Raw genomic sequence first — 15,079 nt, 5'->3', positions numbered from 1 at the left:
ACGTGCGGGATAAATCCGATAGCATTTTAAAGGTGGAATTTGATGTGGGATGCCAATATATCTACTGCTATGCATACCAACCATGAGCCTAACTGCATAACCAGAACACGAAATACGACACTGTAAGTTAAAGCACAAAGATAACAGCACACTTATCTTTGGCAAATTAAGGGTGGGGTGGGTGAGAAAGAAAAGACTGTATAGGCGTCATGGGCAGGAGTCAGTTGCGCCCCTTGAAACCAAAGAGGCCAAGCGATCTTTGGCCTGTGAATGTAACTGCTTCTGAAGCCTGGCCACATTCACCTCCGGCCCTCCTTGCATGCATGTCTGGTTTCTGGTTCTGGTGGACTCCTCTTTTCGTAGGCCTACCTTTACTCAGCCCACCCAAACACTGACCCCCATTGTCTGGAACCCTTCCCCGTTGCTGGGGCCCACTCCTAACTACGGCACAATGGGGTGCACCTTCCTGAAGTCTTTTGACAGGTTGTGCGCCATGAATTCTCGAAGCTCCCAGGAAGCTGCCCCAATCAAACCTTGACATCTACGCTTGTCACACAGGGTCATTCTGCACCCTGCTTTGTTAGCCTAAATTAGGTACATACATTGAAGCGAGAGATAGTACTCTTGTACAGTTCTCTGGTGGGACGAGCTATAAGCTTTCCCAAACACCAAATGATCAGATCAGATTTTCGGAATGATGCACTTGTTTGTACTATATGATCTACAAATACAAAGCAACACCCACTCTGGCTGCTAGGTTCAATAACATTCCCTACGTTCTCAGAAAAGATCCATCAATCTATGAGCCCACAAATTTTCAAGGACATCATCAAGCCATGTTTTTATTTGCCAGCAACCTCACTACATGCTTTTCTTTTCAATCCATAAAAAATAAAAACAAATGATCTGTCTACTATTTGATCTTGGGAAGACACCCACAAAACTCAGCTAAATCTGGGCACATTTGTAATAATAATAGCGCACCTGAAGGACCCATCAGAGCATACACAGTCTCTAATTGCACTTTTATACACTTGATGGCAAAAACATAAGAACTCTTAGCACAACAGGTTAGGGCCCGGATACCCCCAGTCTGGCCCATGCCCCACAATAACCCAAATGAGGCACCAACAGAACTCACAGAGATTGAGAGATTGGTGGGACAGTTTTTATTGCAAGCAAGTAAAACATACTTAGGTTAGATAATAGTGACACATCGTGAAGAATTAGGCACTCGTGAGAAGGAAACATCAGCAATAAGCAGTGCATTAAATGAATGACTAAATCATAAAAAATTAACACCAACAACACCAGAGGCTTTCCGCAATCCCAAAAGCCATTGGACCACACAAGTGTAACCACCTTCATCAGGGAGGGGCGGTCCCCGCCTCTCTGCACCCTTGTCCTTATCCTAGGGCACTGCCCTCCAAATATCAAACTGCCAGATGGGCTGCGATCAAGTGTGCCCACCTCAGGTGATCTGTGCACCCTAGCCCCCTAAGCTACTGTGTTCAACCTACGTTTAGCTCAGGACTGCTGGACCTTACCCTTTGTGCTATTCTGGGGAGTCTGCGTTGGAGGACACCTATGCTGACTAGGGGTGAATTGAGGATTAGAGATCCCACGAAAAGGGTGACCAGGGCAATAAGGTCCTTCGTCCTCCCCGCCACAAAACATCCCTTGGGAAAATGCCCAAATGTCCTTGATGAACAAATCTGTCCCAAAGTCTGAGAGGTGGACACCATCCTTAGGAAACATATCCTGGCCTCTCATCAGTTTATGCGCAATAATCCAAAGGTGACCAAGGCACAGCATGGACATCTCTGACTTCAGTCGCCTAATGGATACGTTGCTTGCTCCGGACCTGATATCCTTACCCCAGTTTAACGTGGAACAATGTGGGACCAAGCAATGCCCTCTTCCTGGAAAACCTTTGCCAGTTGTACACATTCCTTCAGAATTGCTTCCCTAAGGCCATTGTGGCCCAGTTTTACCAAGTCATTGCCTCCAAGGTGGATAACAATGAGGTCCAGGAGCTGGAGTCCCTTGCGACTCTTGGTTCCCTCACTCACTTGTTGCAGTTTGAGAAATCCGGAGGCCTCCCATCCTGCACCACTGGAAGGAAACATCACTCAGCGCTGCAGGCTTGGGCTTATGGAGCAGTTGTAACCTGTGCACCACTTGTCGGATGAAGGAATGGCCAACAACCCACATGACCTTAGATGGCAACTAAGAACAAGCATGAGCTCACAAAGAGAGAAAGAACCATGTTCCATTGCACATTCATTGCAGGTCAGGGCAAATGTAGCACTTGTAAGACTTTGAACACCAGCATCCTATTTTTTTTAACCTCCTCTGGAGACAGGCCTGCTCCTGCCACCACAGTGGCTGTGCCTATTCTAAAATAGTGTGATGAGTAACCACTCGTATTAACACCGGCTGCCATAAAGGCTGTATTCAAGACCATGACAAACTGATAATGTAATAGGCAGTCTCTGTTTCCGTGGATGAATAACGCAGAAGTAACAACGTCAGGTCGAATGGCCAGGTAAGGCTCTAAGCAAGCCACTGAACAAAGAAGGGAGTCCTTAGCTGCTCTGAGTTCAATCACTGTCCCCTTTCTCTCCTGATCGTTCTTGGACTTTCTCAACCAGATCATCAGCAACTACTCGCTTAACCGAACATCCTCCCCCTGTAGGTTCCCAGCAAAGTCCGTTCTAGAAGACCCCACCAGTTCTTTCACCCTGAAGGCACTGTAGAAGGCCATAGTAAATTCTGAAGCAAACAGCATGGTCTCATATGGAGAAGTGCAAACCTTCTGCAAGCTAGACTAGAGGAGTCCCAGGACATGTGCGCTGAGTGGATGCCTGCCATCTTTTACTCAACCCAATTACACTTTCTTAACGAGAAGGGAACCACTCATATCCTTTGCGCCCTTCAGTTTATCAAAGAACCTAATGGCTGAAAGATGGGCCTTCGCACAAGATACCAAACTTCCCTGCTCTCTGAGGGTACTCAGAAAAAGACAGAGGCCTCTGCAGTGAACATGTTAGGGAGATTACGTGAACGCAAGAAAGACCTATAATGTGCAAAACACTTTTCAGAGGAAATTCGCATGTGCTTTGTAAGTGAGGCAACCACTAAATCCGGTAAGGCGGGACTTCAATACTCCACAATTATGACAGGAACTCTGTCACCTTCTCGGCCGCCTGCAGATGGAAATCCTGAAATTCCTGCAGCTTGGAGCAAGATAAGGTATCAGCAGAGTTATTATGAATACCAGGCATATGCTTAGCTCGATACAAAATGTGAGATTTGAAACCTAATAAAACTGAATGTTTTAAAATTCTTAAGACACACTTGCAAGAAGGTCCCTGCCTGTTAATAGCTTCCACTACTGCCATGTTGTCAGACCAGAAGACCACGCTCTTATCCTTGAGAACCTTGGCGCACATGGTCACTGCCACTAAGATGGGGAACAACACTAAAAAGGAAACTTTCCTAGTGATTCCGCTGTCATGCCAGGCCGCAGGCCAGTTGCCCCTACACCATTCTGTGCCTAATATAGATAGCTCCAAACCCTACACTGCCTGCTCCATCTGTGAAGCGGCCTAGAGCACGATTAGAAATCAGGAGTGTAGGCCATATGATGGAGCCATTGAAATGTTGAAGAAAGTGAACCATATCCCCAAGTCTTCCTTTACCTCACTTGACAGCCAGGTATGTTGGTGTTTTTCTCTGAGGCGGGTCATTGCCCTTGCAATTGATAGCAAAAAAGGGCATGCTATGGGAAGGCCAACTATGACGTGCAGCTGATGGAAAGACACTTTCTTCAATGCCAGCACAGCGTCAATCGACTGCTTGAAGGCTTGAACCTTTTCAAGAAGGAGGTGGCACTCACTGGCCACAGTATCAACTTCAATACCCCACAAGGTAGAACACATGGAAGGACCTACTGTCTTGTCTGGTGCTATGGGCACCCACAAGTTCCCTAAAAAGGGCAGTCAGATCATGCTTGAGAGCACACCACAGATTCCGGTGGGCCCAAGACTAGAAAATCGTCCTGCTAGTGAATCACTTCTTTGTGGCTCGTGCATGATGTGGATATCCATTGTAACAGTGAGGTGAACTGCCCAAAGTATGTACATGACGAAGCACATCCCACTGGCATGCACTTGTCAGAATAGTAAGAGCCCGTAAATTGGGGTAACAAGAGTTTGTAGTCTTCAGGATGGTCTGGGGGCAGCCAAAATGCAGGCTCTATATCTGCTTTGGCCAATAGGGCCCCCTGGCCGATCTCGTGCAGCACAGCTAATGCTGGATCTACTGATGCATACCTAATTAAGCATAACTGTAGGCCAATAGCTTCATTCACCGAATAACCTGTGGGGGTGAAAGGTTATGAATCAACCTAAATTGCACTGGTTCCTTCTTCGGTATCACACCCAAAGGAGAACAAACAAAGAGGCATATTTACAAGCCCTTTGGCCACATTAGCGCACTTTTTTTACACTAATGTGGCGTTAGGTAGGCATTTCCAATGTGCCAATTTCACAAAGTGGCACAATACCCCCTTGCGTTAAATTATGTCTGTGCTAGGCATAATGTATGTAAGGGGAGGTGGCATTCCGGGGCCGGAGGCACCGAAAAAATGGCGCAGTGAAATTTAAAACATTTCACTGCACCATTTTTTGTGTCATTTTTAACACCTGCTCAGAGCAGGAGTTAAAATGACGCACCCATTATGTTCACTGGGCCTCCCTTTGCTTTGCTGCACTAGCGTCAACATGTTTTGACAATGTGTCACAATAGCATCAAAAATGTTAACGCTATTGCGCTAACGACGACCATGCTGCGCCATATTCTAAATACAGCGCAACCATGGTGTTGTTATGTGCCATCAGGGGGGTGCAAGGAAAGTGGCGCATCATCAATGATGCACTACTTTCTTGTAAATATATCCCAAACAGGGTCGGATTGGAATCATAATTAGGCCCGGACAGTCTCAAAAAAGTGGCCCACATTCCTGGACAGCGCCCTTTCATGAAATACTGAATGCTTAGTCTCACTAGACTCATTTTTAGAGAAATGTGACAGGGGCGGGGTTCCAGTGAAGCACACAGCTGCTATTGCTCCAGTAACAGAGAGGTGGAGGCCAAAGGCCACAAAATCACCTATCTCTGAGTAACCTCCTTCCAGCCCACCATAATCTCAGGGCGATTGCTTGGCAGGGGAGGGGTTAAGAAAAACACAATGCTGCTATTCTGTGGGGCTGAGGTGAAATGACCCAATGGTCACAAAACCACCTGCCCGCCCCCTCTCCTTCAGGGAGGCCCTGCATACAGCCATGCCCTTTATGTATGTGGCCCAGTGGGGATGGGGCCAGAGAAAAGAGATTGCTTCTGGGCATGGCCTTACCGCAGGGAGCCGAGGTGAGAATGGCCTGAGGGCAAGAGCAACACCTGGCCCCTAGCGAGCCCATCTCAGCCTTACCCCTTTCTTCCCATCATATCCTGAAGAATGATGATCGCCTGGCAGGGGAGGAATAAAGCAAATGGCATGCCGTTGGATGGTTGACAGAGGCCCTAAAAAATGTCCCACAGGTCACCTTTGGGCATCGGCCCATCGGCCAATGCCCGACTGCTCACCTTACCAATCTGACCCTGTCCCCAAAGTCTTCAAAAGGAGGAGAGGAAAAGGGGCTGTCTATCCTGCCCAAGATGCTCTCTTTGTTTATTTTCTTATATCCCGTAGCTTGATGCATGCGGGCAGACAGCAAATTGTTACAATGTGGGATGGGTACCACTCTGCGTGCAGGAATCCTAAAGCCAGTACAAAAACCCAAATACAGAAACTTTACTGTTTCTTTGCCCGGGTACAAGTTCAGCCATGGAATCAGCTTGGTAGTCTGGACCAGTGTGGGCAGCTCATAACTAGCTCGAGGGCTTAACTCCATCTTTTCCCTTCTCTTTGACTTCTTGTTGTATTTGAATTCTGGGTGAGAGGGGTGGCCACAGAAGGAGCAAATATGTTTGTATTTCCAGGATCCTTCTGGGTGCGTGCATACCTTTTTATTGAAGGCGTACCACGAGCCCTTCTTATTCCCAGTGTGTTGCTGGTTAAAAAGAGTTTTATGCGGGGTCTTGTTGTTAACGCTCTCTAACCATAGGTTGACCTCTGTCTGGTTCCACCCTATATCCGATCCTTCACTTTGGCCCACCTAAAATCTTGGTCATAATCCAACCACACCGTGCCCCAATACACATGGTGTGGCTTCAATATTTTATTAGAATAAAATTTCATTGAGGTCGTAACCTCTGGTTTCTTCTCTATCATAACTGACATATAGATGTCAAAACCAAATAACTAATTTGTGATTGTCTCTTCCATTTTGGGTTTCTTGTCTTTAGATGAAGCTTCTTTACTATCTTTATCTGTGTGCTCACAATCCCTTCCTTTGGCTATAATCGAGGAAAATATATCTACAAAATCACCTATCAAGTTTTTTTTCCTTCACATCAGCAGGTACATGTGAAGCTAACTTATCAGGTCTGGATAGCAAAGTGTCTCGACACCCAATAGCCAAGTTAGAAACAGAATCCACTTTCTCCGTGGCCTGATCAGCTTTCTTACCTGATTCTGTACTTGCAGGGCCCTTTGCCACAGCTGCTTGAGGTTCACCTGTCCTCTTTTGTTGGGAGCCCTCATTATCCCTGGACCGTGTCTTACTGATTGCCTCTATCTGTTTCTTAAGCTCCGCAATAGCTATAATATTATCTTTGGATGGGGCTATTGGGAAAGTTTGCAGAGGGGGTGGAGCTACCTTATCCACAGGGCTGGCTAGCTTGGATAGCAATTGGGCCACCAAGATCAACGCTTATGCAGTGGCATCCTGTGAATCTGCTAGCTGCCGCTGAGGGTGCGACAAGATCAGTGCAGAGAGGTGGACTGAGGCTGGGCTAATATTGCAGAATGTGCTGTAGAGCTCTGGAGCGCCTGCCTAATATCTGTCAAGGACACTTAAACCCCTTGGGCCTCAGTTGCGTTTGGTAATTGAGGGTGAGTGGCGGTTATTGTCTGCAGGGATGCAATAGGAATAGGCTGCTGAATTTAGGAACCATGATGGTCCTCCACTATGCCATCAACAATAAGCTGGTATGCTTGTGCAGCATGTTGGACCAAAGGGGTGGGTGCTACGGGGATATCAGGTATAACTGCTGTTGGGAGGGGTACCCCCCAACGTGTTAGAGGGGACCCACGCCTGTTTTTTGGCCCTGCACTTCAGCTGTGGAAAAGCAGCCCGGGGAGGAACATGGGACTACTACTGGCGATCAGCCAATGCAATGTTCTTCCCCCACTCAGACTCCGACCCAGAAACTTCTGCTTCCCATCATCGCCTAACTTAGCTGGGACCAACTTCAGCCGCTGGGTTAACTAAAAATCCCTCCCCTCTCTCTTTCCAACCAAGCCTCCCTTAGCAACCATTAGGCCAATGGCTAATCGATTACTGGGATCAAATACAGTGGAGGTGAGGACAGTCAAGCCACAAGTAAGTATACCGCTGCCCCAGCAGGTACAAAAAGCAGGTAAGTGCTGCCAGAAAATCTCAGGTGGCGAGGGATAAAAAAATGAAGAGGGGTGCCCCCCCAACCAACAAGGTATTAAAAGGAACAACAGCAATCCGTGAGGTGCACGGCTAGACTATATACATTAATGAAAAAAAGACACCCTTTTCCCCTCCGCTTACATCGTGTCTAGCTGATCCCAGTTCCGTGCCCTGCTAGGCTGGACGTCCAATCCCAGATGTGGGTACTGCAATTCCTCCCCACCAGGTCAAGAAAGAGGTCAGGACAAGGTGGTGAGTAGGGTGAGCTGAGCACTACGTTGATGCAATAGGTCACTGCCCAAATAGCGTTAATAGATTGAGGGAAATAAGTCATAATAGTGCCTTAAATGTACCTCAGTGGAGGCCAAGGCGCAGGGTTAACGTGCACAAAAATCCAGAGCTCCCGGGCCGAGTAACAAGGACCCAGGATCCGGAGACCGCCAGACAGCCCACACTCCCCCCACCAGCTATACGCAGACCGACAATCTTACTTGTTGGAAGAAGTTTTTATTAACACAACTTTAGTATTCTCCTAGCATAAAGTCATAAATCATTTTTATAAAAACATTACACAAATATTTACAAGTCATGAGATATCAAATTAGTGACCATAAATCTTTTTCTGACAGGATCCCTTCCTGTCCTGAACCACAATTGGACCACAAAAGTGACCCATACCTCACCTGTATCCTTAGGAGGGGCGGTTACCCTGACTACACCATTCCTTGTCCTCACTCTCAGGGTTCCGCTCCCCCTCCAAACACCAATCAGTCTCTGGGTGTAACAGGGCGGCCAAGAGCTGGAGCCCCATGGCCCCCCCCCAGCGATCTGTGCTCCCTTACCCCTTAATCTGGTGTGTACATCCGCAGGCTGGCTCAGAACTTCAGGATCCTATCCCTGGTGTCCTCCCGGGGCCCCAACCTTGGGGACCCCCCTGTTGTTTCTGGTCACTTTAATACCTCCATTTCCACGTAAACCTTTCTTCGCAACCTAAATTAAGGAGAGGATGGGTGGGACAACTGCGGGCCCCCGCAAGCTCCAGCCGCTGCGTCCGAAAGAAAAAGGACGAGCCTTCGTGGGAGGGGCTCTTAAATAGCCCCCCACCAGCACGCGGCGGCTGAAACCGGCTAGCGGCCAACGCAGCCGCTATGATTCCTCTGATTAACTTCCGCCCTCACGTGGCATGAGGGCGGAAGTCACTGTCCAGCCCCTCGCATTACCAGTGCGTAGGGGAGCGTCGGGCCTCGGTGGCCCCATCCCCTAACGGGCCGTGCTCCCCCATTTTGGGGGGTGCTTTACCCTAGGATCCGGAGACCGCCAGACAGCCCACACTCCCCCCACCAGCTATACGCAGACCAACAATCTTACTTGTTGGAAGAAGTTTTTATTAACACAACTTTAGTATTCTCCTAGCATAAAGTCATAAATCATTTTTATAAAAACATTAGTCAAATATTTACAAGTCATGAGATATCAAATTAGTGACCATAAATCTTTTTCTGACAGGATCCCTTCCTGAACCACCATTGGACCACACAAGTGACCCATACCTCACCTGTATCCTTAGGAGGGGCAGTTACCTTGACTACACCGTTCCTTGTCCTCATGCTCAGGGTTCCGCCCCTCCTCCAAACACCAATCAGTCTCGGGGTGTAACGGGCGGCCAAGAGCTGAAGCCCCATGTCCCCCAAGCGATCTGTGCTCCCTTACCCCTTAATCTGGTGTCTACATCCGCAGGTTGGCTCAGAACTTCAGGATCCTATCCCTGGTGTCCTCCCAGGGCCCCAACCTTGGGGACCCCCCTGTTGTTTCTGGTCACTTTAATACCTCAATTTCCACCAGAAGGGCGACCAGGGCCCCAAAAGTCTTTCGCCCTCCCCACTCGTGAAAAGATTGCGAGCAAAAAACCACATGTCATGAATGAACTGATCGGTACCAGCACCCGACAGATGCACCATGTCCTTGTGAAACATGTGAGGGCCCTTCAAAAGTTTGTGAGGAATGTTCCATATCCGCCCTGGACCAGGGCATAGTTTAGCCATTTCCGCGTTAAGTCGGCGTACTGAGACGTTGATTGTTCTTGATTTGATTCCTGTGCCCCACTTGCGTCTAGGCACCATGTGGGACCAGGCAATTGCCGCGTTTGGGTATTGTTTTGCCAATTTCGTGATCTCCATGAATATCGTTTCTCTCAGTGCCTTGCGACCCATTCGCACCAAGTCATTGCCTCCTAGGTGAATAATGATGAGATCCGGGACCTGGAGCCCCTCAAATCCTTTTGCTAATGTGACCAACTGTTGCAGTTGGGCGATTCCCACTCCGCCAACCCCGCACGAACGAAAAGCCACGCCTTGAACCATTCCGGATTCGGCTCACGGAGCTGTTGCACCCTGTACGCCGCCCGTCAAACAAACCAATGCCCCAAGACCTATACTACATGATGTGACATTGCACTGAAATTAAAAGAAAAGAGCATGAGGAGATCACACTTCAGAAACCAGTTTTGTGCCTAACCCAGGTCAGGCCTAATGTGCTGCCTGTAGCAATCCGATGACCACCGACCGATACCCTTCACCTTGGATACCGACAGGCCCGCGGTAGCCGCCAGGGCAGCTGCCCCGATTCGAAAGGAATGGGAGGAGTACCCTTGTTGATCAACCCTCATTGCCCTCAACGCTACCTTGAAGACGTCTAGGAATTGGCAGCGGGAAAGACATTCCCCATTAGCGTGGATGAACAAAGCAGAAGAGCCTGATGGTGGACGGGCAGAGAGGTAAGCTCTCATCAGTTTCACAGGGCAGAGGGGGGATCCAATAGCAGCACTAAGTGTAATGCACACTCCTCTTTTAAGCTGGTCCGTTTTTGACTTGCGCAGGACTATTGATAATAACTCTGCACTGACAACCACGTCACCCCACGGCAACCCTCCTGCATGATCGCCCCTGGTAGAGCCCACCAATTCACTGATGAGGAATGCCCTGTAGAAGGCTACCGAAAACGCTGCCAAAAATAGTGCTGCCGCGTCCGAAAGAAGAAGGACAAGCCTTTTTGGGGGGGCTCTTAAATAGCCCCCCACCGGCATGCGGCGGCTGAAACCGGCTAGCTGCCAACGCGGCCGCTATGATTCCTCTGATTAACTTCCGCCCTCACGCCTCGTGAGGCGCGAGGGTGGAAGTCACTGGCCAGCCCCTTGCACCACCAGTGCGTAGGGGAGTGTCGGGCCTCGGCGGCCCGTCCCCTAACGGGCTGCGCTCCCCCATGTTGGGGGGCGCTTTATCCAAGGAGGGAAAAAAAGGTGAGAGAAACCACCTGCTCGACCAGGTAGCGGCAACTTAGAAAATAATCGGGTAGCATTTGTACCAGGTGCAGGTAAGAGCTGGTACTGTTAAAGCTGAAACCTGCTCCTCGGGCTCTGGATAGCGTGAAAGCGATGAGAGTGGGAGTGCAAAAATGAGGTGTGAGAAAGTGCGGCAGCTCGCACAACAATGCATGGAAAAGATGAAGCCAATCACGTTGAAACCCACTCTTCAGGCTGCTAGAAAACAGGTGAAGGTGCCGACATATTGAAGATTCCCCCGCTGGGTCCTGGGTTCTGTGTGTGCTCTCAGTGTGCCTCCATGATGCTGTGCTTCAGAAAGGCAGAGATCAGGGGCAAGGTAACCTATATGCCACTGGCAATTGCGGCTGGGCGGGCGATAGGGACGCGTAAACAGCACGACTTTCGCACTTCCCATTGGCAAGGTGGGGTGATAGGAAATTGTCAGATGCTGACATGTGGCTGGATTGAGGAGGGCCACGGTGGTCCCGGATCCTAACCACCGTGCACCTCTATGGGTGGGGCATTCTGCCCATTTGTGAAATACCTATACCATAATGCTCTGGGACGACTGGTGCTAACAGACCAGAAGTGTGCTCCCAACTTTAGCCATAGTTTCAGGTTACTTTCAATGGAACTGCTACTGTTGACTAGTTGTTAGAATGCTACTGAGCTTGGGGAGATACATTACCTGAAAAACTTGAACACCCTTGCACAGCCAACTTTAGATAAATGGCTCCTTGCATGAAACGCTTATCAAAAGATGACCTGCACTGATGACACTCATACTTGGTGGTGAAAACTTAAAATCTATTAGGTCAAATATTTATGTGAACTGCATATACTATAATGTATTAAAATGCCAACAGAGTGCTCCCATTGTTTAAATGGTTGGTTGCATAATGGTCATTCCTAACACACACATGGCCCTTTGTGGATTCCTTGGGCATAATTTTATTTGCATAATTCTAATTATTTAATAAAGTACACCTCTACCTTGGGTTCGCTTAAGGTAGGAGTGGGCCCTGCAGTGGTAGGGGCAGCTAAACAATGACTGAAGAGTCACTTCGGGGCTTGGAAGCCCTCTGTTAGCCTTAAATCTGGGGCAAGGTTAGTGGGCCTCTTTATGCTTCTTGACACTACAGTCACGTCCTGCTCTCAGCATCCCTCTCTGTGAAGCTGCTTTTTTACCAGCCCCAATATTATGTGCTAGTCGTAGGAGGTGTGGTTTTCTTTAGATTTCTAAATTGTTATTTTCTATTTTGTGTTGCAGTTTAAGCACAGGTAGGCTCCTACTTGACATGGATAAATGTGGACACTTTTTGCATCCCGTATCAATTTCCATAGTGAAATCTTTGTCTCCGCCCCAAGTGTGACATTTTGGAGAGTTCTTGGTGCTGGGGGCCGGGGGAGCACTTATGCTGCTTTTCTAGCCCTTTGCTGGGTGTTCCATTTTATTGTCTATAGGCAGAGTGAAGATGGGCCTGCACTAGAGGTCAAAGTTATGGCCTGGTTGCCAGTCACCTCTCAGAAGAGAATCGGGGATCTCGACAGGAGCACCTCTGCCATGGTTTTCAAGTCTGCATAAGAGCTTACCTTCATCCTTGGTAGGGTAGCAGAGTGTTTAATAATTCATCTGGGTTCTTAATTTGCCTAAGGTGCGTTGAAATGCGCTACAAGAAAGAATAGTTGAGAAGCCATCCACAAGTCTACTAAATGTTTTCAGCTACAGTTCAGATATGCTAATGTTTGAATATATCACTGGATATCTTTCATGCATATACCATTGAACTGAATATATTTCAATCACATTGCCTACTGTTATTGTGTTCCTAACAATTGTGAAGTCTAATAAATACATCACAAAATGCTTTTTTTCTCAAACTACAAAGCTATCGTCTTGGGCATATTATTATTTTGTACTTAATCTGAGGCCTCTTCCATCCTTCGACTTCCCTCCTACTGGGCATTGATTGTTTACCACTACTGGGTGGACTCTTGGCGCATACCATCATCAGCTTGTGTAATGCCAATTTCTAAACATTGCTCCTATGCCAGTCCCTGGTGAACTCCAGAGCATATTGTAGTAAGTGCCTTGTGGAATGTTGGAGTGGAATGTAGAGTGTAGGATTATAGGGGCAGTTAGGACAAGAGCCTCGGCGTGAGTGGCGTCGCTCTTCGTACTTTGTGCAATCCTTGAATACACTCTGTTTTTTCTCACGGTTGTGTGACCTTCATTGGAACATTGGCAACGAGCAGAAGAACTTTGAGAGAAGAGTGACGCTGTATTTCATGGACCCTGAATTTACTTCATCTTTTTTCAGGGAGGAGATTTGTGTGGCAAGGAGTGTTTACATAAGCAAGGAGGACAGCCGAGGGTCATTCTGGTGTCTTGTGAAGCTGCTTGCGGTGGAATTTTGTGGCTCTGGTGTCTTTTATCCTAAAGGTAATTTGGACTTCTTTCATCACTCTCTCCCGTAGAAAGTGGCATATTGGAATTCTTAGAAGATGTATTTTGGAAAAGCGCCCCCCCCCAACATGGGGGGAGCATGGCCCCTTAGGGGTCGGGGATGCCAGGGGCCGGACCCTCCGCACTAGTTGTGTGCGGGCTGGCCAGCTGCTTCCGCCTGCACGCCTCGCGAGGTGTGTAGGTGGAAGTAGCACCCCGGGGGGGGGGGAACGTTGGCCCGACGTTGTGGCCATTCCGGTTTGGGCCGCCTGAACAGACAGGCATTTGTTACCACGGTAGCCGGACTTCCCAGAGCTGCAGCCTGTACCACTCACGGCACCGGATACCCCTTTCTTGGTGCCCATCCACCGCAGCCAGACTACGCACAGCTCCAGTCTGCACCACTGCAACGCAGCCGGACACCCTAGGCGCTGCCTGGTGCCTTCTCTCACGCCTGCACACCTAGGCACAGCCAGGCAGGGCCAGGACGCTCTTGGGCACACAGCACTTCTCTCTGAGGAGGAATGCGTTTTTGGAGGCCGTGCCTGGGGTGTGGAGCTGACAGCGAGCCACGAGGATTAGGAGACCCGGACGTGCTGGTTTGGTATTGCTGCCCGTAACTGGAATCCCCGGGATTGAATTACGTGCCGAGGTGAGTGGGTGCACGGAGGCTGGACTCTGTTTTTGGGAGTGAGCTTAATTTCTGTGCGCGCTCTCACCTGTGAGGCCAAACCTTTGTTAGTTGCTTGCTGGCTGGGACGCACATGCCCTGAAGCGCTTGTTGTCCAGATATTGGTTCCTGAGGGGTTCCACCAACTGTTGATGTTTTTCTTTATTAAAAGAGCAGCGAAGGGCCGCAAATCTTTTCCCCCAACTCTTGATGTTTTTCTTTATTAAATGAGCAACGAAGGGTCACACATTTTTAAAGTGTGCAGATCTGCATAGAACGGAGAAGCACAATATCAAGGAATGGTAGCGCAGTGGCAAGGTCTAGTGCCTTTGGTGCAGCAGCCTACCCCTGTACTGTGGTTCGAATCCAGCCAATGCCCTTAAAAAGCATTCGTACCTTATTTGAACAGTGTATTTATTTTCATTAACCCATTTTTTCTCTTGCACATCTTGTGACGGGCTTACACTATTCACATCTGCTATGTTGTTGTTTTAACACACATTTATTTTCAGGTGAATTTCCTTGTTTAACAGTGTGTTAGTTCCATCTTGTGACTGGTTAAAAATGGCACGAGGCCTTTGTTATTAGTGGAGTGTGAGTGTGAAATTACTTGTGTTTGCGGTTTATCACCAGCCTCCTGCATTATGACTTCTAATAGGGTTAGGGTGGGCAAGAGGAAGGGAAGCAATCCAGAGTTGGCGCAACTTTTGAAACTGGTCTTAGCAAAATTAGGTGATGGTGACTCAGATGGGGGGGGGATGCCCTTTCAGAGGGAGAGGACAGTGGGGAGGGCCCTTCCCGTCCTCGGCAAACAAACACGTGGCCCAGTGCGCAGATTTCCTCCAGTCAAGCGGAGGAATGAGAAGCAGGTCACGGAAGTCCAGCAACCCATGCCTCTCATTCGGTGGGTACAGTTACAACCCCCACCCCATAGTGGGTCCAGTCACAGTTGGGGCCGCTGTTCCTGCTACTGCTTTACCCTCCGAGAACATTCCTGCGCCTCGCTCAGGGGTGGTGTCGGCTACGCCAGAACCTGCG

This window comes from Pleurodeles waltl, chromosome 1_2 (assembly GCF_031143425.1).
Source record: "Pleurodeles waltl isolate 20211129_DDA chromosome 1_2, aPleWal1.hap1.20221129, whole genome shotgun sequence".
Taxonomy (NCBI): domain Eukaryota; kingdom Metazoa; phylum Chordata; class Amphibia; order Caudata; family Salamandridae; genus Pleurodeles; species Pleurodeles waltl.
This window is presented reverse-complemented; position numbering follows the sequence as displayed.